The sequence below is a fragment of the Panthera onca genome, chromosome A1 (assembly GCF_046562875.1).
Source record: "Panthera onca isolate mPanOnc1 chromosome A1, mPanOnc1 haplotype 2, whole genome shotgun sequence".
Taxonomy (NCBI): Eukaryota; Metazoa; Chordata; class Mammalia; order Carnivora; family Felidae; genus Panthera; species Panthera onca.
In genome coordinates this window covers 121,743,240-121,765,159 of record NC_138339.1, presented here as the reverse complement: position 1 = coordinate 121,765,159, position 21,920 = coordinate 121,743,240, and the positions used below count along the sequence as shown (strand labels likewise).

At 48.1% G+C, this 21,920-nt stretch overlaps 1 long non-coding RNA gene across 4 annotated transcripts in view; it reads left to right on the top strand.

Moving 5' to 3' along the window:
* The window catches only part of LOC132681438 (uncharacterized), a 58,158-nt gene that overhangs the window by 27,962 nt on the left and 8,276 nt on the right, over window positions 1–21,920 (top strand). For 2 of the 4 annotated variants that reach the window (XR_009611064.2, XR_009611061.2), the window contains 4 exons: window positions 988–1,155; window positions 12,430–12,474; window positions 15,665–15,755; window positions 17,151–17,381. This is a non-coding gene — a long non-coding RNA (uncharacterized LOC132681438). The remainder of the gene's footprint in view (window positions 1–987; window positions 1,156–12,429; window positions 12,475–15,664; window positions 15,756–17,150; window positions 17,382–21,920) is intronic. The other 2 variants (XR_009611063.2, XR_009611062.2) reach the window with 2 other exon arrangements.

The window sequence follows — 21,920 nt, the reverse complement described above, 5'->3', positions numbered from 1 at the left end:
TTCATTGTACCTTTGGCCTCTTTCTTCTTTATGAATTTTTACCTTCTGATCTTGCCATGAATTAGCCAGAACTCTTTAGATTTGGGTGCTGGAAACTGAAATCCAACTAGTTTAAACAAAATAATAATAGTAATAATTAATAATAATATAAAAATAAAGGAATTTATTGGCTGATATAACTGACAAATCAAAAATAGAATAGAACTGGCTTTAAGCATGGCTGGATCTGCAGGCCTCAATGACATCCCCGCCATTTCTCATCTGTCTTTTCTCAGCGTTAATTCCATCTTTGAACACTCTCCAGACACGGTGACAAAGCCCCCTGGTTGTCCTGAAATAGCCATTCTCCTTTTTTTCTAATGTGGTAGAAGTTTTTAGCTGGCCATACAGCCTCCCTTGCAATTAGCTGTGGTTTGGGACGAAATTCTGGCCAATGGGATCTTTTTAAGCTTATTTATTTATTTTGAGAGAGAGGGATAGAGAGCAATTGGGGACAGGGGGCAGAGAGAGGGAGAGAGAGAATCCCAAACAGGCTTCAGACTGTCACCGCAGAGCCCAATGTGGGGTTTGAACTCACAAACTTCAAGATCATGACCTGAGCGAACCCAAGAGTTGGACTGAGCCACCCAGGCACCCCTGGCTAACTGGATATAAGCAAAAGTGATGTGTGCAACTTTTGGGTTGTTCCCTTAAAAGGAAAGCCCGTGTTCTCCCTTCCATTTTCTTGCCTTCTGGCTGGAATGTGGTCATGGTGTAATAAGAGTAGTGCCCAGAGGGGCAGAGCAACAAGATAGAAGGAGCCTGGGTTCCTATGGATTTTTGTGGAGCAGAGCTACTGCATCCACTTGGGCTTTTATATGAGAAAGAGATAATCTTTTGTCTTGTTGAAGCCACTGCTCTATGAGTCTCTTTGTTACAGTGCTTGTCTATATAGATTCCCTGAAGAGAAAATCTGATTGACCCAAGTCACCTTTTTCCTCCCATCAGGCCCCAGGTTCCTGGCCCATGGATCATCTACCACATTCCTGGTAATGGTCCAGTCAACTGTGGCTATGGAGAGGGGTCCCCTACTGCTGGCCCTTTGGTTGCCTTGATGGACATAAGGATAGTGTGATTCACATGTCTTCAGAGCCCTCTGTCTGCTTGCTGTAGTGGGTGAGTTTCATGAGGAGACCTGGGGAGAACTCATGAAGCAGACTGGGTTCTCCAGGCCTGGGGAATGGGCCAGGGAAAATGTAGAAACTGGCTGTGGTCTCTGTGTCTATTCTCTCTATCCACCCCCAACAGTCTGCCTCTACAAAATGACACAAGGATACTAGGTGGGTCATCTTCACTGTACCAAAGGCAAGACAAGCCCTTTAAATTTATTATGTATGCTCGATGGGTATGGACCAGAGTGTTTGTTAATTCCAAATGCCAATAGATGTTGATAAATAATGCTATTAAAATATATTATTGTTCTGACACTTTGTTATAGAACCTTTCTTACACTTTCCCCATGTAACATTTGCTTTAAAAGGCCCCAGCCAAAAGCCAAACAGCAGTAAAACTGCACCTAGTCTCCCAGAACATCTTCATTTATGAAACACTCAAAGATTCAGCATTTGGGAAAAGCCTCTGAGATATTCCACTGTTTTGTAAACTTTGCAAAATCTGTAGTTCCTGTGGTGGAGGCCTAACTGCATGTTGAATTTGAAATTTTGAAGCTTCAATTGCTTAAAAATATTGTAACTGCTTCTCAAACAGGAAAATTGCGTTTAGATTTTCCTCTGTGTTTAACCTCAGACTGGCAAGAGATAGTCTTCAAATTTCCCCAGTAAATGAAAATCACTTTAGGATTGAGATTGCATGTGGATAGTTCATACCTGGAGAAAAAGAAAACCTTCAGGAACAAATACAGTCATACATTCTGTGCTGGGCCTATAATGTGGAGAAGTAGTTGACCATTTTGTCCTATAATCCATAGCATGAAGGATTTAGGACAGAGACAAGGAAGACATTCTTGCATATGAGGTTCAGTTACATCTGAACTGTTACGAAGGGAAATTGCAGTGTCCTGCTCTCAATTTTCTTAGATCCAGCCTCCTGCAAAATTGTATGATCCCTTTGGCACCTTTCTTGTCAAAATTCTTTTCCTCCCCACAAAGGCTCTGGTGCCTCAAACCATCTCTTCTCATCAGTCATTCAAACTAAAGTGTGACTGTTTGCATCTTAAAGGAGACCAGTGGGAAGTGGGCAGTGCTTTACTCAAAGGAATGAATCAACATTGGTGAAATTTTAGGCAGTGACAGACAGTCTATTAGATGGAGTATTGAATGGGAGTCTTTCTTGTCTGCTCATAAAGTGGGTTTTACCTGTGACAAATACAAATACATCCGCTTTCCTTTCTCCTGCCCTCTCTCCCTCCTTTCCTTCCATCTGTTCAACAAATTTCTCTGGGGTGCCTTCCCTGTTAATTCTCTATGCTCAATGTTGAAGTCCTGAAATGGGAACTTTCTACAACAAAGGGAACTGAGTCCAAGAAATAATAACCATAATCATGTGACTGCAATTACCATTTATTGAGTGAGTGCTTACTACATGCTGGGGACCATGCTAAGAGCTTTTTCTGGATAGCGTTTAATTTTCATGACAACCCAGTGAGTTAGGTAGTATTATTCCCTTTTCACAGACAAGAAAACAGAGGTACCATGTTTTGGTCTAAGTCACACATATTAAGTGTGGTGTTGGAATATCAATGCAGGCAGTCTGACCTCAGAGCATTTTTTGTTCCAGGTGAGATCAGATTAGAAAGAGCACATACGGTGGGCTTCAAGGAGACAAAGTTGCTAGTGTGCTCTGCACTGTCTGAGGAGTTGTGTTGAGGGACAGAAAGAAGGGCCATGTTCTTGCTGAGTGTATGTGAGCACCAGCAGGAGAGTCCCAGTGGGGCACTCCCCTCTCTTTGTTTGCCATCATCCAAAGGATCCCCTCCCCCCATGAGCAGACACACCAGAAGCTGGCTGTGCCCCAGGCATGACTCTGGTCAGGAAGAGAGGATCTTTTGTGAGCTGCTGGCCTGGTCTCTGTTAATGCCAATTAGCGTTCCTCCCTGCTTGGAGCTGCAGGGCCAGCAGGCTTCTGTGATCCTGGTGGCTAAAGGTTTTGGCCTAGAAATGCTCAGGATGTGGGACAGAAGTCAGAGTCTGAGGGAGGGACTGTATCATTGAATGGAGAGGAAATGGGTTTTCACAGAGGCTCATGGGGCCCAGCAGCCATGAGGGCAGGGCAGTCTGGACCAGATTAAGAAGAAGAGAAGGTGACATCTAGGACAGCCTTCACCCCATCCCCACCAATCTCACCGTCCAGGCTATGACTTGGGAAACTGGTTCTCTAGAGAGGAGGAGAAGGTCAACAGTGCGCTCTGCATTCCTAGGCTTATGGGGGACTCTGGGGGTCTCCAGGAGCTTGGCTATCTAGGGTTATACACACCCTGCACGACGTTAAAGCAAGCCCAGAATGTTGGCCTCAGATTCTACCTACCATCGTCTTGTTTGCTTTGTGAGGGCTGCATCCAGTGTCACTGCAGAGCAGGTGGCCACAGATGATGCCCGGAAGCCAGTGAGTGTTCATCCCTTCACTGCCCTCTGGCTCTAGCTCCACCTGGTTGCCCAGATGCTCTCCAGTGACTGACCCAGGTCTACCTAGGGAATAGTTTTCGAACCCTATCCTGCAGATTCAAGAAAATCATTTCACCTTCCAAGCACAGAGCTTGTCTTACTCTTTCCTCTGCCCTAGTGGGGGTCTTTCTGAGCAGCACATGAAGGGACAGGGACAGTGTCTACAGTAAAAAGGTGCTCAGGCCAGATTTCCCATCTTTGAAATGTTAGCTCCTCTCCTCTTCCTGGCAGTCTCCACTTTTTTCTTAGTGGCTTCTCCATACTCCCATGACAACTACCACTTCTGGTTGGTAGAAATGGACAGTTTCAAAGTGAGAGAGGAGGCCTGTCATGTAATAGAAGCCTTCTATTTGCTTCTCAAGCTCCAGGCTCAGCCCTTCTCTGTCCCTGCAGTTTGAAAGAACTATCATTTCTTCCAGTGCCAAAAGAAAGAGCTCACTATCTCTCCACCCTCCCTGGTGAGGGCAGGCACAGTGGCCCTCTTCCTTGCTGAGTGGCTCCTCATTACTGCATGGTCTGTCCCTTAGGAGACTTTTGGTGTCAGGGCTCAGGGCCTGGGAGGGAGCTTTGCGAGGCTTTCTCTCTACCCCTTGGCCACCCGCCCCCACCCTGTCATTGGTGGCTGACAGGGGCTGCTTTGCCAACAAAGGTATCACTGAAGCTTTCTGCCAGCTTGTCACTTACCTCTCCCAGGGAAGGAATGGGTGGAGGGACCAGTCATTCAGCTTGACCCTGTTCTTCCAGCAGGTGCTGCTGCCTGCCACAGCTTCTGAGGGAAGAGCGGAGCCCTGCCAGGGACTGTGCCCATGTTCTCAGGGCTTGAGGTACACAGTTAGCATATCTCTGCCTACCCTCAGCCCCTTGAAGCCCAGGTCACAGGACTCTGGAGAAATTACTCCCTGCACCTGGCAGGAAGAGACTGAACTACCTGGTGCCATTAGAAACTGGAGATCCTTAGACTGACATCGGTAGCTTTGGTATCTGGATCTCCCCACAATACTCCAGCTACTAGCATGGGATCCTCCCCTTAAATTGGTGCCATGAATGGGCCCCTGGGCCTTTACACATGCTATTTCCTCTCTTCTCTCTTCATTATGTCTAAAGCCTACCCACACAGGAGAGCCAAGCTCAACCTTCACCTCCGCCAAGGAGACTCCCTTGATTACTCTAGCCCACGGAGCTTCTTCCTCTGAGCCTTCATAGCTCACAAAATAGAATGAAATACTATACCATCTCTCATCATATATAAGTCTTGTTTTTCCAATTAGTCTGTCAGTCTCTTGAGGACAGGAGACCATTGGTGACCCTTTTTTGCCTCTCCCAGTGCACTTAGAGAAGCGTTGGATTTTTTTGGAACTCAGCCATTATTGGTTGACTAATTAGAACTTGCTGGACTGTGTTCAAGGCCTGGATTTGTATGGGTATATAGTTTTCATGTATCTGTGTATATGCTTGATTTATATATCTGTACACGTATGTACAGTATGCCCTTAAGCATGTGAATATGATTAACATATTTATACTGTGTGTATAAATGGTTTAATTCATTCAACAAGCATTTATTGAGACCTTGTCACAACTGGGCACTGTCCCAGGTGCTAGACTTACAATGGTAAGTAAAAGGAATAGACTGCCCAGCCCCTCAGAGCTGGGAAGAGAGACCATTAAAGAAGCAATAGCAATAATATGAGCTAAGTGTTGTGATGGGGGAGCACATGACAGGAGTGCTTATGTTACCCAGTCTAGGGAGAAGGTCAAGGAAGGACTCACAGAAAAAAGAAAACTTGGGGGGGGGGGCACCAGGCTAGCTCAGTGGAACATATGACTCTTAATCTCAGGGTTGTGGGTTAGAGCCCCATGTTAGGTGCAGAGATTACTTAAAAGTAAAATCTTTAAAAAGGAAAAGGAAATATTTGGCTAAGAGTCTGTTGATGATTGAATTGTGTCCCCACCCCCCAAAAGATATATTCAAGTCCTAATCCCCAGTTCCTGTGAACGTGGCCTTATTTGGGAACAGTCTTTGTTGACATCATCAAGTTAAGATGAGGTCACACTGGCTGGGCCCTAATTTCAAAGACTAGTGTTGTTATAAGAAGATAGAAATTTGGACACATACATGGGAAGAGGGCCATGTGACTATAGAGGCAGAGATTGGGATGATGTGTCTACAAGCGAAGGGATGTCAAGAGTTGCAACCACCAGAAGTGAAGAGAGTCATGGAACAGATTTTCTCTCTGAGCCCCCGAAAGGAATCAATCCTTCTGACACCCTGATTTTGGACTTCCGGACTCCAGAACTGTTGAGAAACTAAATTTTCATTGTTATAAGGCACCCAGTTTGTGGCACTTTGTTATGGCAGGCCTAGGAAAGCCCTAATACAGAGGTTTACTAGGCTAACTAGAGATCTGCCAGATGAGGAAAAGGACGGAAGAGTGACTCTGTCACAGTGAACAGACTACAGAGAGAACATGGCAGAGAGAAATAGAAAGTTGAATACAGCTGAAATAGTCTCTAGGAGGTGGAAATGGAAGTTACATGTTAGAACATGAACGTGTGTTTGCATGACGTGACTGCGTGTATGTGAACAGTTTGTGTATTCATGTATATGCTTTTTGGAGTTTTGCATGTTTCATCTTGTTTTTATGATTTGTGTGTTTCTGCATGCTCTTGCATAGTTTGTGTGTGTCTTGAACTGTGTATGTGTGCTTTACATGCCAGTGCACGTATGTGGTCTCCAGGTGTGCATTCTACCCAAAGCAGTGGGTTTGTGCCCAATCTCAGGAAGTTTTGAAGCCAGGCAGAGCCCAGTTTCCTTGTCTACATGCTTGTTGCTCACTGTAGATGGCAAAACCCTGGTCAGACTATGTAATGACTCAGGTAAATAAACACTGGGAGCTCAGAGCTCACCTGTCCTGGTTCAAGAAGATCCTGAGTTGCCTTGGTGGGCAGGAGGCATGTGTGGACAGAAGTGCAGAGTCCTCAAGTTTGAAAGCTGGAAGTGTCCTTGGAGATGATTCAGATTCCTCTTGCCCCTAAGCCCAGCCCCCCTGACACTGCTCCCAGGGAGTCCCCAAAACTCAGCCAATAAAAGGGTATCCAGCAACTTAGCCAAATACCCACCTCCCTGGAAAATATCTTCTTAGGGGAACCCCAAGCCGTGAACAAGGATTGTTACTGAGGGGAGGAATCAGAGGACAGGCCACCCTTATACCAGGCCTTCCTGATAAGATATGCAATATATATGTGTGTGTGTGTGTGTGTGTATATACACACACACATCTTCCGGGGGAGAGGGTGCCTGGCTTTCATCATGGCCAGAGGGTCTGTGACCCAGGAAATTGGAGAACCAATTCTCTAGTCTAGGCTGACATTGAGGGAGTGAGCGTGTGCATGGTATGTGCAGGTGTGTGCAAGCATGCGGAACTCTCAACCTGCTTCCTCTCCGAGAATATGGTTGGATCAGGATGTCAAGTGCAGCCCCGGGCCCTGCCAGCTGCTGCCATGGTCAGATTGCAGGGGGGGCTGTCCTTGACAGGACTGGTGGAACAGACGGAGCCAGTGTTAAAGACAGGATGGGAGGGGTGGAGGCTGGTGCTTTCTGGGGGAAGCTTGTAATCTAAGCTACCTGAGTCACCAACCCTCACATGTTCACATTCAGAATGAAGCCTTGAAGATGGCAGCAGGATGGTGGTGTGGGTGGGAATGGGAGGAAAGGGTACCCAGGGAGAGCTGTGAAGGTTCTGTTGAAGGAATTGGAGCTGTTCAGAACCTCAGTCAGGACCCTCTGGGTTCCTCCAGTTTTAGCTTTCTCTGCCTGTTTCCAGCCTGCCCTATGTTAATACCTCTGGGTATGGTGGAGATGCTGAGAATAGTGGGCCTATGTGTGAAATTGAGGATATCATTGGGGGACTTATTGGAGCTACACGAGCTTCTGAGAAGCTGGATGGGCAGAAGGAGGGCCTCTCATGGATAATGAAGTATGCTGATCTCTAAAAGAGGGAGATCTCCCAAGGCTCAGGGCTGGGAGTGGAGTGGAGGCATGGTGGAGGCCTCCTGGCATCAGGTTCAGCTGGTAGGAAGGGAGAGAGGATGCACCTGTGGCTTGGGTTATGTTTTTTTTCTCCTCCTTGCCTCACACCCTGGGCTGATTCAACCTGGGCCTTGCTACTTGAAGGGAAAAATTCTTCTTCTGCCCTCAATGTCCTCCAGTGGGACTAAGGATTAAATTTACGTGAGACACATTAATGGGAGAAAAAAACCCAAACTTTTATTATGTGTGCAGGAAGGCCCAGTAATGAATTTGAGACCTAAAGTTTTTGTACTTAAAAAAAAAACTTTAATGTTTATTTTTTGAGAGAGAGAGAGCCAGAGCCAGAGCCAGAGCCAGAGCCAGAGCCAGAGAGAGACAGAGTGCAAGTGGGGTAGGGGCAGAGAGAGAGACAGAGACAGACACACAGAAACCGAAGCAGGCTCCAGGCTCTGCTGTCAGCACAGAGCTCAACACGGGGCCTGAACCCACGGACCTCAAGATCATGACCTGAGCAGAAGTTGAACATTTAACAGACTGAGCCACCCAGGCGCCCTTGGTTTTTATTCTTTTCAGACAAAGAGACAATAAATTTGTGAGGAATTGACAGGACAAAGAACATTTAACTTTGGGAGCTTAACTTTGGCCCCCACACATCCCTGCCCAACCAACTCCCTCCTGTGGGCTTCCCAAACATTCCTGAATTGGAGACTTACCTGAGGCTATTCTCTGAGACCTCTCCCACGTTCTTTTCCTCTGCTGCCCCACTATCTTCCTGTGCCTGCCTGTAGCCACTGTCACGACCCCCACTCTGCTGTCCCCACCCTCCCAACCTCTACTGTTGCTGACAGGCCTCACTGTTAATACTGTGTCGAGAACCCTCTGGCTCCCAGACATGATGGCTCCCTTGCTCCTTCTCCTCCTTCTAAAGAACTTTCCACAAGCAATTAATTAACCTCATCACATCCTTTCTGTGGAGCTCATTGCAGGGAGGGAGGGAAGGAAGAGAAGCGCCCTGTCTCTTGAAGACAGTCGGGGGACAAGTGGCTACACAGGCAACTGCTGGGGGGATTCTCTCAGTGCTGCCACTCCCTCCCCACTTTGGAGTTGGATGCAGTGTGAGCCCAGCTCCAGTGAGGAGAGGGGGTCACCCCTTCTGCTCTCAGCCCTGGCTTAATCTCCAACTGCCTGACAAAGCCCTTTATCATTTGCTCCCTCCAGTTGCTCCCACAAGTTGCTTTTTCTCATTCTTCCTCAGGCAACTACTGGAGTCAAAAATTAGGCACAAAGGGGTGGGGGGATTGCAGATGAGTGTAGAGGAACATCCTCAGGTGGCACTGGTGACCTTTCTCCTGGATGCTGTGCCTACCCTACTGGTGCAGTGAATGACATGGAGATGCAGAAGTTCTGCATGCAAATGTGCCCAGGCATCCTGGCCACTCCACTGGCAGCATGTGGCCCCTGGAGCATGTGCAGTCTCATCTCATCACCTAAGGGGTGGGACCCCACTAAGCTCTGGATGCACATAGTGTGTACAGCCGCACAGAGATTGGGCCTGGGCTAGGGCTCAGAGGAAAGACAGAGTGGGAGAGACACAAGGTGGGACATTAATTGTGCACCTACTGACACCAGGTCCTGAACTAGACATACTGTGCATGTTAGCTCATGTCATCCTCTGACTCCCTGGGAAGTTCTTAAAGAAACTAAAGTTTAATAATGCAGGAACTTGGCCCAAGATCACACAGTGAATAGGTTGTGAAACCAGAACTCAACCAAGACTTTTCTTATCTGAGCAGGACTTAAAAATGTAAATCATATAGTCCTGTACCCTTTCTAAATCACTCCCATGGCTTCCTGGTGCCTTCTGCATGAAATCCTTCTGCTTTCCATCACTGGCATGACCTGCACCTCTGACCTCACCCCCGCCCGCCATGTGCTCACTCTCCTCTCAAAGCTCTTACACTTGTTGATCCCCTGTTTGGAACACTTACCCTCCAAATCTTCATGGGGTGGCTCTTTCTTATTCTTCAGGTCAGATACCACCTTCCTTCATTGAGAGGCCTTCCCTGACTACTCAGGCAACTGTGGCCTTCCTCAGTCCCTCTCTGTCCCTTCATCTCACTTTCTTTTCTTTAGAGCACAGAGCATCTGAAGTTATTTATATGTTAACTTGCTCCATGTGTGTTACCCACTAGAACGGAAGCTCCTTCCTTTCACCATTGTATCCCCAGGGCCTGGTGCTTAGTAAGTGCTCAATAAATGTTTGATGGACAAATGACCTCAGAAAAGCTTTCCTGGGCCACAAGGAGGCAGCTAGAGGAGGAAGGGGACCCACTAGGAAGAGAACTTGGCCACTGGGCTGTAAACTATGATACTGGGTTGCAGACTGATCCCTAAGGTTCTCTCCATAGAAGAGAGTCCACCTGTCTGTCCATGAGATGACCTGGCTGCATTTCTCATAGGAAGTATGTGTAAACACAATTTTCTCAAACTTTGCACGAAGCCAGGTGGAAGAGACAAGGCTGCCTGCCATCTCTGGACCAGAGCTGGGTACCCTTAAGCTCCCTGCATGCTCCCAGCCTTTCCCGATCTTGGCCTAGGTTCAGGGCTGCTCAGGAGCCCACCCAGTCACCCCAGGGGGTTGTGGCAGGCATTGCCTGGTGGGAAGGGAGAGACTGCTGCTCAAAGAACCTGATCTTTTGCATTTGCTGACATTCTTGGATTTGGCATTTACAACCTCAGGGTTTTATTCCAAAGAGGCCTTTTGCATTTGATGTAAATATTATGGTGATGAGAGGCGACACCGAGAATACCCTGTAGGAAATGTAATTCCACCCCCACCAGGCTGGGAGCCTCTCCCTGCTGCTGCTTTGGGTTGTTATTCAGGGGATTGATTCCTCCCAGTTCTTGGGCTAACCCAGAAGTGGAGTGCCCCCTCCACTCACAGGCAGCAGGGTCTGGGAGTAGCGCATTAGTTATTTTTCCAATTTGCGGAGGCACTTTCATCCATCAATGTGGGAAGCAATCGGGGCAAGGCTGGAGCTGGTTCATGTTGCAGCCATTCTCTGGGTAGAGGAATGGCCCCTTCTGGAGGAGGCTGGGGCAGTCCTCAGCCTCAGAGGGGTGGGGTTGGGGGATCCAAGCCAGTAATGGGCACTATAGTTCCCCAAAGTCAGCTGTTCTCTCAGTCACTTCCTCAGTAAGTGTCAGTCACCACACTTCTCCCAACAGGGTTTAGTCTTGGATCTATGTGCCTTTCTACTCTCTATAGCATTGAAGACTCCCTCCAGCTGCAGTGGCCCTTGGTGCCATATTCCTACTTTCTTCCCAAACTCCTGGAGAAATGACATTTATAATCCTCATGTACAGTCATAGTGGTGAGCTAGGATCGGAGGGCTGTCCCCAAATGGCTTGCAAGGTGGAAGAACGAGATGACATTTCTACACTGACATCTCTCTGATAGGCTGTATGGCCAGGGACAAGTGATTGAATCTCTCTGAGCTTTGGTTTCCACACCCTTCAAATGAGGAAAATTATATCTATGATGTAGACCCAAAGAGAGAGTGCACATAAGGGGCCCTGCCCAGTGCTTGACATGAAGTGAATGCTCAGGAAATGTGGGCAGTTATTATTAGGTACAGAGGTGGTTGTGAGGAATAGTATGGGCCAGGGGCCAGCTGCCAGCCTAGAAGTCCAGAGTTTACAGCTATGAACCTTATATCTATTGTGAACAGTCACTCAATAAAGATCAGTTATTTGGATGTGTAATGAGTGCTTTTATCATCATCAGTAAGCAGTGTAACCTAGAGCTCAGATTCTGGAGTCAGAGAAACAGAGTTCAAATCCCAGCCTGGCCTCTGAATATGGTAATTTTCAAAGTTTTGTTTTCTTCACATATAGAAGGGAATACTAACAGAAGCATGCCAAATGCGAAGACTGTGGTATAGCGTTTGGCATATAGCAAGCCCTTGATGAATCTGCAGTGTGGTGCAATGTGGAAGACTCCAGATTTAAGATCAGAAGGCCTGAGTTTAATGTATTTCCATCTCCTATTTACTGTCTTACCCTGGGCAAAGCACTTCACCCTGAAGTCTCTCTTTTCCCAACCTAAGGAAAAGGGATGTCACTTGGTTTTAGATTGCCATAAAAAAAGGCTTAATGTTTGCCATAAGAAGGATGCTCCACATCTGTATGGTGAGTGAATGAATGAATGAATGATGTGGAAGATTTTAGGATTTGGATTCAGAGAACTTGGATTGGCATCCCAGGTTTATCACTTACTTTCAGTGTGGTTTGGGACATATTACTTCACCGCATTGAAGTAAAAGGAAGGAAAAATTCTTCCTCTGCCCTCAAGGTCTTCCAGCTGGACTGAGGATTAAATTTACATGAGACTCATTAACAGGAAGAAAAATGAAAACTCTTATTACATGTGCAGGGAGGCCAAATAATGAATTTAAGACCTAAAGAAATGACCGAGGCAGGCAGTTTTTTATACTTTTCAGACAAAGAGACAATACATTTGTGAGGAGTTGATAGGAAAAAGAAAACTCCAATTTGGGAGCTTCAATTAGTAAAGAATTCTCGTCAGAATTTAGGCTGGGCTAGTAAATTGGAATAAGTTACAAGGGTTGTTTATGTAGTCTTCTCGGCTCTAAATTTCTCATCTCTGGTGGTAAGGATGTTTCTCTACCTCTACCGAGAGGGTACCTTTCACATGGGATATATATTTCTTGATTTCAGGGAGACAGAGGAGGGTCTGAGTGTCCTTCCTGCACTGACTATCTTGTAAGTAACTTTTATTTTGAATAGTTAGTATGCCAAAATAGCACATTTGGGGCAGCCTGCCTTTGGTCTACAGAACCTTGGGTTCTTTCAGTGTAAAACAAGATAATAGCTAACCCCCAGCATTATTGCAGAATAGACAGTTAATACTAAAATGCCTCATAAACCATAAGCGTTGTGCTCACTCTAGTTTAATATTACTTGGTGCAGAGCCCTAGGTGAGGAACTATAAGGGCTCCAAAGAGATGTGAAACCATTGGGCCTAGCCCTAGAAGAGCTGGCATAGATTTGGGGAAAGGAGGCACAAGGCAGGTGCAGAACTACACAGAGAGTTCAGCACATTCATTGATTGCACACATATTTACAATGTGCATTTACAATGCCTAGAGTCCTAGGCATGCTGTTATAGGTCTGTTGAAGGTTTTTGGTTAGGCCTGATGGAGAGCCTTGAAGGTCAGAGTAAGGCCCCTGGCTTGACTGTTCTGTGATAGAGGTCTCAGAAAGCTTATGTGCCATCTGTGCTCCTGAGTTCCCCTGTGGGGCAGGCCCCTGGCTCGCTGAGTCAATTTCCTCAGTCGCTCTCTGAGGGAGCAATGAGCAGAGTCCATTGTAGGGAGAGCATTTGAATCAACTATTCAGTAGGTGCCCCCCACAAAGGTCAGTGGCCTATCTGGCCACTGCAGCTGGTGGCCACAAAAGACCTGCCGAGAATCCAATATAATGGAGCGGCAAAGGCTCTAGCCGCTCTTCCCCAGGAGCGTGAGGGTGAGTTGCAAGGTGATTTCACTACTGTCGCATTCTCCCTTTAGACACAGGCTGTCCTCGAGGGCAAAAATAGCAGCTTCAGAGGCAGGAGAGTGTTGTGACATCATCCCCAGGTTCAGCCAGCAAACCCCTCTCCAGACAGCTGATCCTGCTTGCCCCGTTGGAGACCAGAGCCAAGGTCCTAGGGAATGATTTTGGTGGCTCTAGGCCCCTCCCAGCCCACTGGCTCCAGTTCTGGGCTCTGTTTATAAACAGAAATCCCTTAACGTGGTTTTTTACCTGGGTGGAGAGAAGTGCACTCAGCAGCCCTCTGTGGCTGGGCACATGCCCACCTCCAGGTCCCCAGGGCTAAGCATAGCAGACCTGCAGGGGCCTATAGTCTCTCTGGGCCAGAAGCACACAGGCTGGGCTGGAGACACTGAGGATGGCACCCAGCCTGGAGGCTGAGCTGAGGGGGAGGACATTCTGTAGTCCCTGGGAGGTAAGATGGAGGAAGGAGGAAGGGGGGGGGGGTGTCCAGAGAGAATAGAGGAGTTTGTGCATTGTGCACAGTGTGTGTGTGTGTGTGTGTGTGTGTGTGTGTGTGTGTGTGTATGCACACTGCAGCTGAAGATGGCAGGAGTGGGAACTCCATAGTCTCTACTGATTAGAAGGGTTTTGAAATTGATAAATTACTTTGTATTGGGGCAAAATGATTTGACCAGATTTCAAATGTTTCAGAGAAGGGAAGCTTCTCTTGGGCCAACTATTGATTGCGTTTAATAGAGCTGGGACTTTCTCGCTTAAAAACAACAAAATAAACATCTGAGAGAAGACACTAATTCACCTCTTTCTTCCTTCCCTCTCTCCCTTCTCTCTAAGAACAGAAAAGGACCCAAACAAGGTTGGGGTGAGGCTGGGGGCAGTGGTGATGTCAGAGCCATGGAGTTACTCTGGGGCAGATTGATGGTGGGGGGCTCAGGAGAACAGGGGACCCTGAGTTGGTCCCATTCTTCACAGATTGATTTTTGCCAACAGACACTGTCGGAGTCTTTGATAAATCACTAACCCAAGTGATGAATGCCCTGAGGCTGGGTGGGATGGGGGAAAGGATGCTGGTCTGGGAGGGAGTTCTAGATGACAGGGGTGAGGATGGAGGGCTGGTGAGCAGAGAGAGCCAACTGACTTAAAGCTGAGTTCTAGAAATTCTGGAAGATACTCCCAGATTACTAATCCTGGCTTTATCTCTCAACAGGATTAGATCACAATCATTAACTCAACAGCACTTCAAAATTCATTTTTGTTCTGTCTCTCATCTGTCTCTTGCTGTCTGTCTCACTGTCTGCCCCTTTATCTGGCTTCCAAATGGACTCTGATGGTTTTCTCCCAGCAGAGGATTCCCTTGGGCCTGCTGGAAAATGGAAAGGAGTGTGGAGAAAGCTGGTAGCAAGTAGGTGGTTGGCAGTGGGCAGTAAGAGGAGAGGGGTGAGGCAGCCTCTTGAAATATGTAGAGGTGAGGGCCCTGGGGCCAGTAGAGAGAGGGAGGGGCTGGGGGAATGAAGATATGAAATTGCAGAGCAGCTCTGGCCAGAGAGAAGCCAGTTCCAGATGTCTTATTTCTCATGGAAGGAAAGATCAGTCATGTGGTTTTCCCATCCCTCTCCCCAAAGCAGTGAGAGCAGATACCTGCCTTGACTGGGCTGAAGAATAGCAGGAAGTGTGGAGAGGAAGAGACACCAACCCAGAGCCACAGAACTGATCTCTCATCATGGCCAGAGACTGCCTTGTAGACAGCCCAGCTTGCAGACCATGAGTCTGAATTAGTTCTGGATATGTGACTTGTCCTCACTTACCTTCTGGTTCCTCACCTATAAAATGGGATAATAGAACAGATTTTCATGAGGTTTATATTAATTAAGATGACATGTACAAAATGCTTAGAACAGGACCTGGCCCATAGTGAGCATTCAGTAAATGTTATCTGGGAACGTTCTTCTTCTCCCCAATAGCAGTGCAGCAGAGTCTGAAGTCATGGAAACTCAAAATGTGTCAGCCACACTGGAGTCAAAGAGGGAGGGAGCTCCTGGCTTTACCTGAGGGTGGGGCAGTCTCCCCAAATTACTGATCCAAAGGCCAAGCCTGTTCTACATCCTGTCCCTACTGTCAGTGCTGATGTGCCATGGGCTGAGTCTCCACTGCTCTGTAAAGGCAACTGAAACTTAGTCCTTGAGATGCCTGCCAGGCTCGTAGCTGGCCGGCCGGCTTCTGCCCACACTCATTGGGCTTGGCTCCTCCTTACCCCACCATCCAGGCTGCTGCTCCCAGGCTCCAAGCCCTGGCTCTGTCCGTGGTGCTAACACACAGCCCAGACTTGCCCACAATGCACAACTTCCCACCTCAACCATCCGCTCTTGTCCCCCAACTTTAACATCTCTGATGATCTCCCCAGTTACCAGGAATGAATTCTGAGCTCACGTTCTGGACTGCTGCCAGGAAGAAGGAAGCGGCGTTAGTATAAAGAATCACACAAAAGGCCGCAGGTAATTATGTCTCTTTTAAGCTGCTAACAGGATTGGCCGTTTGATAAATGGGAGGATTTGAGGCTGTTTTGTCACTGACAAGCTGTTGTAAGATCATATTGGAAGCTGAAGACAGTTTATCTTCATGTGTGTGGGGAAGAGAGGGGAATTCTCCGTGGATTTTACACCCTCTTCAAATTAATGTGATTTCATAGGCCGTCCTGTGCACGGGAGTGAGTGATCTTTATGACTCACCCCATGATTAGATTACCTGGCTCAGCAGCCACCTCCAGCCCCTCTGAGTGCCCTCTCCTTCCCTAGGCCCCTCCCTGCTCCCATTGCTCAGACTCTCCCTCCACCTCCAGCTCCCCTCTGACCTCCTGTAGCCCTGGTCTCAGGGCCAGCTGCTGAGCAAGCCCACAGCTCAATTACTGCTGGCTAGCCTGAGAGGCAGAAGGATCTGGTTTCTTCCATTTCTCTGGGGGGAGCAGAAGAGCAGGAGGTGGGATGGGAAGAGGGAGGCAATAGGAGAGGGAGGGAGGGAAGCAGAGGAGGAGAGAATGAAGGAGACAAAGAGGGAGTCTTACCAGAGAAACAGAGCCAAGCCAAGGTAAAGAGAAGAAAGACAAGAGGAAAGAAAAAAAAAAGTAGCAAAAGGAGAGGAAAGGTTTTTTTCTTTCATTTTAAGAATGCTGTTCTCCACAAGAACTAAGATGGCCTCCTTCCCTAAACCCCTGAATTAAGCAGGTCCCCTGGGCACTTTCTTTGATAGCTATGTTTTATCATCTTCAGAGCAATTACCACTATTATTTTGTTTATTTATTTATTTACTTTTAAAATATTTGTCCTCACCCCTAAATTAGAAGACCCATAGGGCAGGATTCATGGCTGCTATGTTCTTCTCAGGACCCCAGCACCTAGCACCTAGTAGGTCTTTGCTAAATATTATTGACTGTGTGAGGTGAAAGGTCTGAAGGGCCAGGGCTGGCTTGTCCTCCTGGCAGGGATCCAGGATGGGATTGCCAAGGATTTCATCCCTGGCTGGATTTGAGGAGACATTTCTGGGGAAGGGAATGCTTCATTAGTTCTTTGGACAGAATTAGGTATCCTCCAAAAGAAAGCTTTTCAAAATGTGGTCCGTGATTCATTGCATCAGAGCCCCCTGGCAACATGCATCTTCACAAGTACTTCACATGATCTGATGTGGGTCTTAAGTTCACACTTTGAGAAACACTATTCTGGGGAATGGGTGAACTGAAGGCTCCTGCTCCAGGGAGGTCTCGGCAGAGCCAGGGATCTAGGCTGCTGCTGCTGCTGTGTGTGTGTGTGTGTGTGTGTGTGTGCGCACACACATGCACGTGTGGTTGTTGCACTACCTGCAAGGGGAATGAAGAAGCTAAATTCCATTATTTCCAGGAAGTTGCCACCTCATTCTACATATACACTGGGAGCTACTTCTTTGAGAGCCCCCAAGTTTAAAGGAAAAGCTCCCTTTCCTTTGGGGAGCCTACTGGGGACAATTCCCCCACCTGACCCAGGATCCTAGAGGAAGAGGAAGACAGCAACAGATGTGAGGAGGAGAAGGACCCCTCCCTGCCCCATGCTCAGGGGCCTCTGCTCCCTAACCCGTTGATGTTTCTTCAGCTGGTAAATCATGCTTCATTTCCCAAGCAAACTGAGCAGACCACCCTCAAGCTCCAGGCCAGGCTCCCTGCCTCTTCATGAGACCTCTCCTAGACTTGTCAGCAATGTATGCTCCAGGATTGATTGACTGTCTCCCCAGCATATGCCCCCCTCCACACACACACACACACACACACACACACACGCGCGCACACACTCCAAATGTCACAGCCCCGTCATACCAGACACAGGCATGGCCCACACAGGACACCTGAAACACAGCAGTAGGTTCTTGGAGGTAAAGGACAGTGTGCCTGAGCAGTGGAATAGCCTGGGTATGTTTATGCTGGACCTCGACCTGCGTCTGAGAACAGGGGGAGGAGTACAGAACACAAGGGCCAGCCAGTTTGAAAAGATAGCTCACTCTATGCCACTTCTGCCTAGTAAAATCAAGGCATGTAGATGGAACTAAGACCACCTTCCATTCATTCTACACTCCAGCAACTCTGGCCTTACTTCATGCCTCAAGCACTCCAGGCTCTCTTATGCCTGAGTAGCACCCTTACTCATGCTGTTCCCTCTGCCTGCAATGCTCTTTTATACTCTTCCATCCCTTTCATCTGATAATCCTACCTCTCTTCCTTGCTGGACCTTCCCAGATGTCCTGGCTTTGTGCTACCACAGCTCTACATCCTCTACCACTTGCAACACTCAGCTCTCTTGTCATTATGTATTCAGTGTCTATCTTCCCCCCACCAGACTGTGAGCTCCCTGGTAGGGGGGACCATGCCTATCTTGTCTACTACCATATCCCTGGCACCACCACTCACAGTGCCTGGCATGTAGTGGACATTCAGCTGGGAAGACTGCGGCTTAAACAGAGCAACTTGTTCAATAAATGGCTCTTGAGCATCAGTGATGTGTCAAGCACAGTGGTAGACCCTGAAGATGCACTGGTAGACAAAAAGTCACTCTTCCTCCTCTCACAGAGGCTGCAATCTGGTGGAGAGATAGATAGTTGTCAAATAATCATACAAATACTGTATGCAACTGTGACAGGTGCTTTATAGAGGTTTGTGGTGGCAACAAGGGTACACAAAAGGGGGATTTTGTTGGGTTAAGTAGGTCAGGGAAATTCCTGAGAAGGCGGTATTTCTCTGAGATGGAGATGGGTGGGTGGAGCAACAGTAGAGGAAAAGGTGTTCTGGAGAGACAGAAAAGCATGTGTGAAGGCCCTGTGGTAGAAAGGAGCATGTATTCTACAAAGAACTAAAATCCAGAAGGTCTGGAATTGTGGGGTGAAGGGGGAGGCTGGACAGCAGGCAGAAGCCAAACCATGCAGGGCCTTGTCAGGTGAGGTAAGGGATTTTTTTCTTCTTCTCAGAGCAAAGGGTTTAAATGCTGAAGAGTTTAAACAGCAGGGGGGCAGGCACAGGCAGCAGTGATATAATCAGAATTGCATTTTGAAAAGGTCACTCAGGCTTCAGTATGAAGAAGGAAGGGAGGGGCTTGAGTGAGGCAAAAAGACCAATAAGTAGTGCATTGCAGCCATCTGGGCTCAGACCACAAAGGTGCTAGTGGAGAACAAGAGAAGTAGTTTTTGAAAGACAGTTTTCAAGCAACAGCACAGGTTGGTGGCAAAACCAAGACTAAGTACCCATCGCCAGCCTTTGCACTTTCCTATAGCCATTGGCCTTTTTCTGGGCTGTCCAGTGGGCCACTGTTAAGGAGGGGTTCCCAGACTTCCCTCCAGAAGTATGCCTTGCTTTCTGACCCCCCAGATTCCCCTATTCTGTCCTGTGTTTCTCTGGTGGTGCTCATATGTGTCCTCTTTCTGGTTGGAAGACTCTTACTGGATACCCATCTAAGAGGTGGATTTCTCTTCTAGCCCCAGGTGCTTTGCATTCTGGGAACTGTAGTTCTGCAGCAGGAATGCTGGGTCTGCTCCTGACTGTGGGTCTGGCAGGCAGCCTGGTTGCCATGGCAGCAGCTGGGCTGGAGCCACCGAACCATTTCATCCACAGCTCTGCTAGCTCTGAGAGCCTCCCAGCAAGAAGGCTTGGGCTCTGGGGAGGAGGAGGAGGGAGGAAAGGAAAAGAAGGGAAGGGAGGGAGGGTAGGACCTCATGGACATTCCCCAGAGGCCTGGGTTAAGCCTCACCCTGCTCTGGGGCTTGTGGACTGAATTGGAGAGAAGTCACCAGCTCATCCTCAGAGCAGGACTCTCCAGCCACTGGGAGCCAGTTCTACTGCTCCGTTCTTGTCAGTCAATCAGACCCTGTAATTCAGCTCTGTGAATGCAGAAGTCTGCACCAGACACAGAGAAAGGAGGGAACAGCTCCTTCCCCAGGGAAACATGGAGCCTGGGTAGAAAGGCAGGAAAGTCCAAAATAATTACCTAGGAAGGAAAATGTCCTGCCCATTTTTCTCCACAATAACTCCAGAATCCATTCCCTTCTCTCTGCCCCTTGGCCACGGTCCTGGTTCATTCTATCCCCCCAAGAGAAGGCTTTCTAAGACACAAATCTAGTCCTGTCACACCCCTGCTTAAAATTCTTCAATGGCTCCCCTTTGCCCACGACTGGATCAAGTCCAAGCTCTCTAGTAGGACCATTCATGGCCTCGCAAATGCTGGCCGGAGGCTCACTGTCCAGTTTCTCCTCCTGCCTCCCTTCTGCTCTAGTCATACACAAGTTTTCTCCTTCCACTTTCATAGCCCCTGCCTTTGCACATGCTCTCCTGCCTAAAATACCCTTCCCTTCCTCTTCCAGCCTCTGAAAAGACCCAATCCAGCCAAAACACCTCCTCCTCTGTGAAGTGTTCCAAAATCTTTCCCCACCTTAAATTCTTAAGGGGAAGAATTAATGGCCTGGTGCTCTGAGCTCCCAGAGCACTTTGTACATCCCTCTCAAGCACTTATCACCCATGTTGTGATTACTGTCTCTGTAGCTGCCTGCCTCTCTCTTTCTCTTTCTCTTCTCTCTCTCTCTCTCTCTCTCTCTCTCTCTCTCTCTCTCTCACACACACACACACACACACACACACACATGCACGCACGCACGCATGCACACACACACATATGAGCCATCCTGAGGGTCCGAGTGCTCAGCACAGTGTCCGGCACAAGGTTGGCACTCAATAAATGGTAAATGAGATTGACTTCACCAAAGGAAGGCTATTAGAGCCTTCACCACTCTCCCATTCTCTCCCTTCCTGGGCTCTCTGCCTTTCCTGGGCCCCTTCCCCCACCTGCTCCTCCTACAGGGCTGCATACCTCACACACAACAGCAGACTGGCAGGCCCTATTGAGTGGTGCCTTCTAGTCTGGGCAAGGGTGGCATGGCACCTGCATATGGAGGCTGCAAGCCTCCGCATGTCACTAGGAATGTACATCAAGTCACACCTAGGTCTCCAGAGAGGAGGTACCCCTGTCTTAAATGGAGTCATGATTTATGGACCCAGCTCCTGGAACTGAAAAAAACAATTAGGCTTCCCTGCTTCTCCACCTGGCAGCAAGATAATTCCAGGAAAGTCCTTCCCCCTGGGCAGAGGCTCCCTCTGCCTTGCCTTCAGCCCTGAGGCTTTTCCATCCGACCCCCCCACCCCACCTCTGTCACCTTACTCCCTGGTCAGTAGTCCAAGCTTCCTGGGCTAGCTTTCCTTGCATTAAAATCCTGACTCCACCATGTAACATCTGGGAAGCTTTTTCCAGGTTTCCATCCTCTGTCTCATTTTCCCACCATATTAAGAGGATAAAAAAATAACCTGCCTAGATCATTCATTCATTGGTGTTCATCCATCGTCTGTCTGTCCATCTGTCCACCCATCCATTTACATATTCCCATGCATGAAGATTTATTAGGTGCCTACTGTGGGCCAAGTACTGAGTTAATCACTAAGGATGTAGAAGTGTATCAGGAAGACATGATCTCTGCACTCAAGGATCTTATAGTCTGTATGGGGAAGACCAGCTGCAAATTGTTCTAGGGTGGAAATGCAGACTATCAAGTAATGTTCAGGCCTGATCTGGGACCTCAGTATTTATTTCCTCAGTGACTGTGCACCTGTGATATGGCAAGTATGGAGGATAAGCACAAATGCAGACAGGCCCTCCCTTCACTATTCTCAGTGCAAACAGAGACAGACACAGCACAGAGAGGACACAGCCTCACCGTATACTACAAGTAGGAGAGGGCCAGGAAAGTCTGTGAACTCTGCAGCTGAAAACAGGGGACCCAGACTCCCCAAGGCCCTAGGGAGGAGTCCCTGAGATGGGAGGTGGGGTCCTTTCACCGGTAAAGGTGAAAATGAATGGGCAGAGCCTTAGTAGCACTAACTGGGCCAAGGCAAGAAGCAGCCTTGCCTGGGTAGGGTGTAGGAATGATGAAGCAACGGGCTCCCACAGAGGAGGTTGAGAGATGGCAGGAGTGCTGGCTACTTTGGGGCTGGAGAGGTTGGCAGGTTCCCAGAGCACATGGAGACTACTGTCAGCCCACGCTCTGCCATTCAGCAAGACCTTTATTTTCTCTCTTCTGGAAGAGCCTGGTCCAGGTGTCAGTGAAGT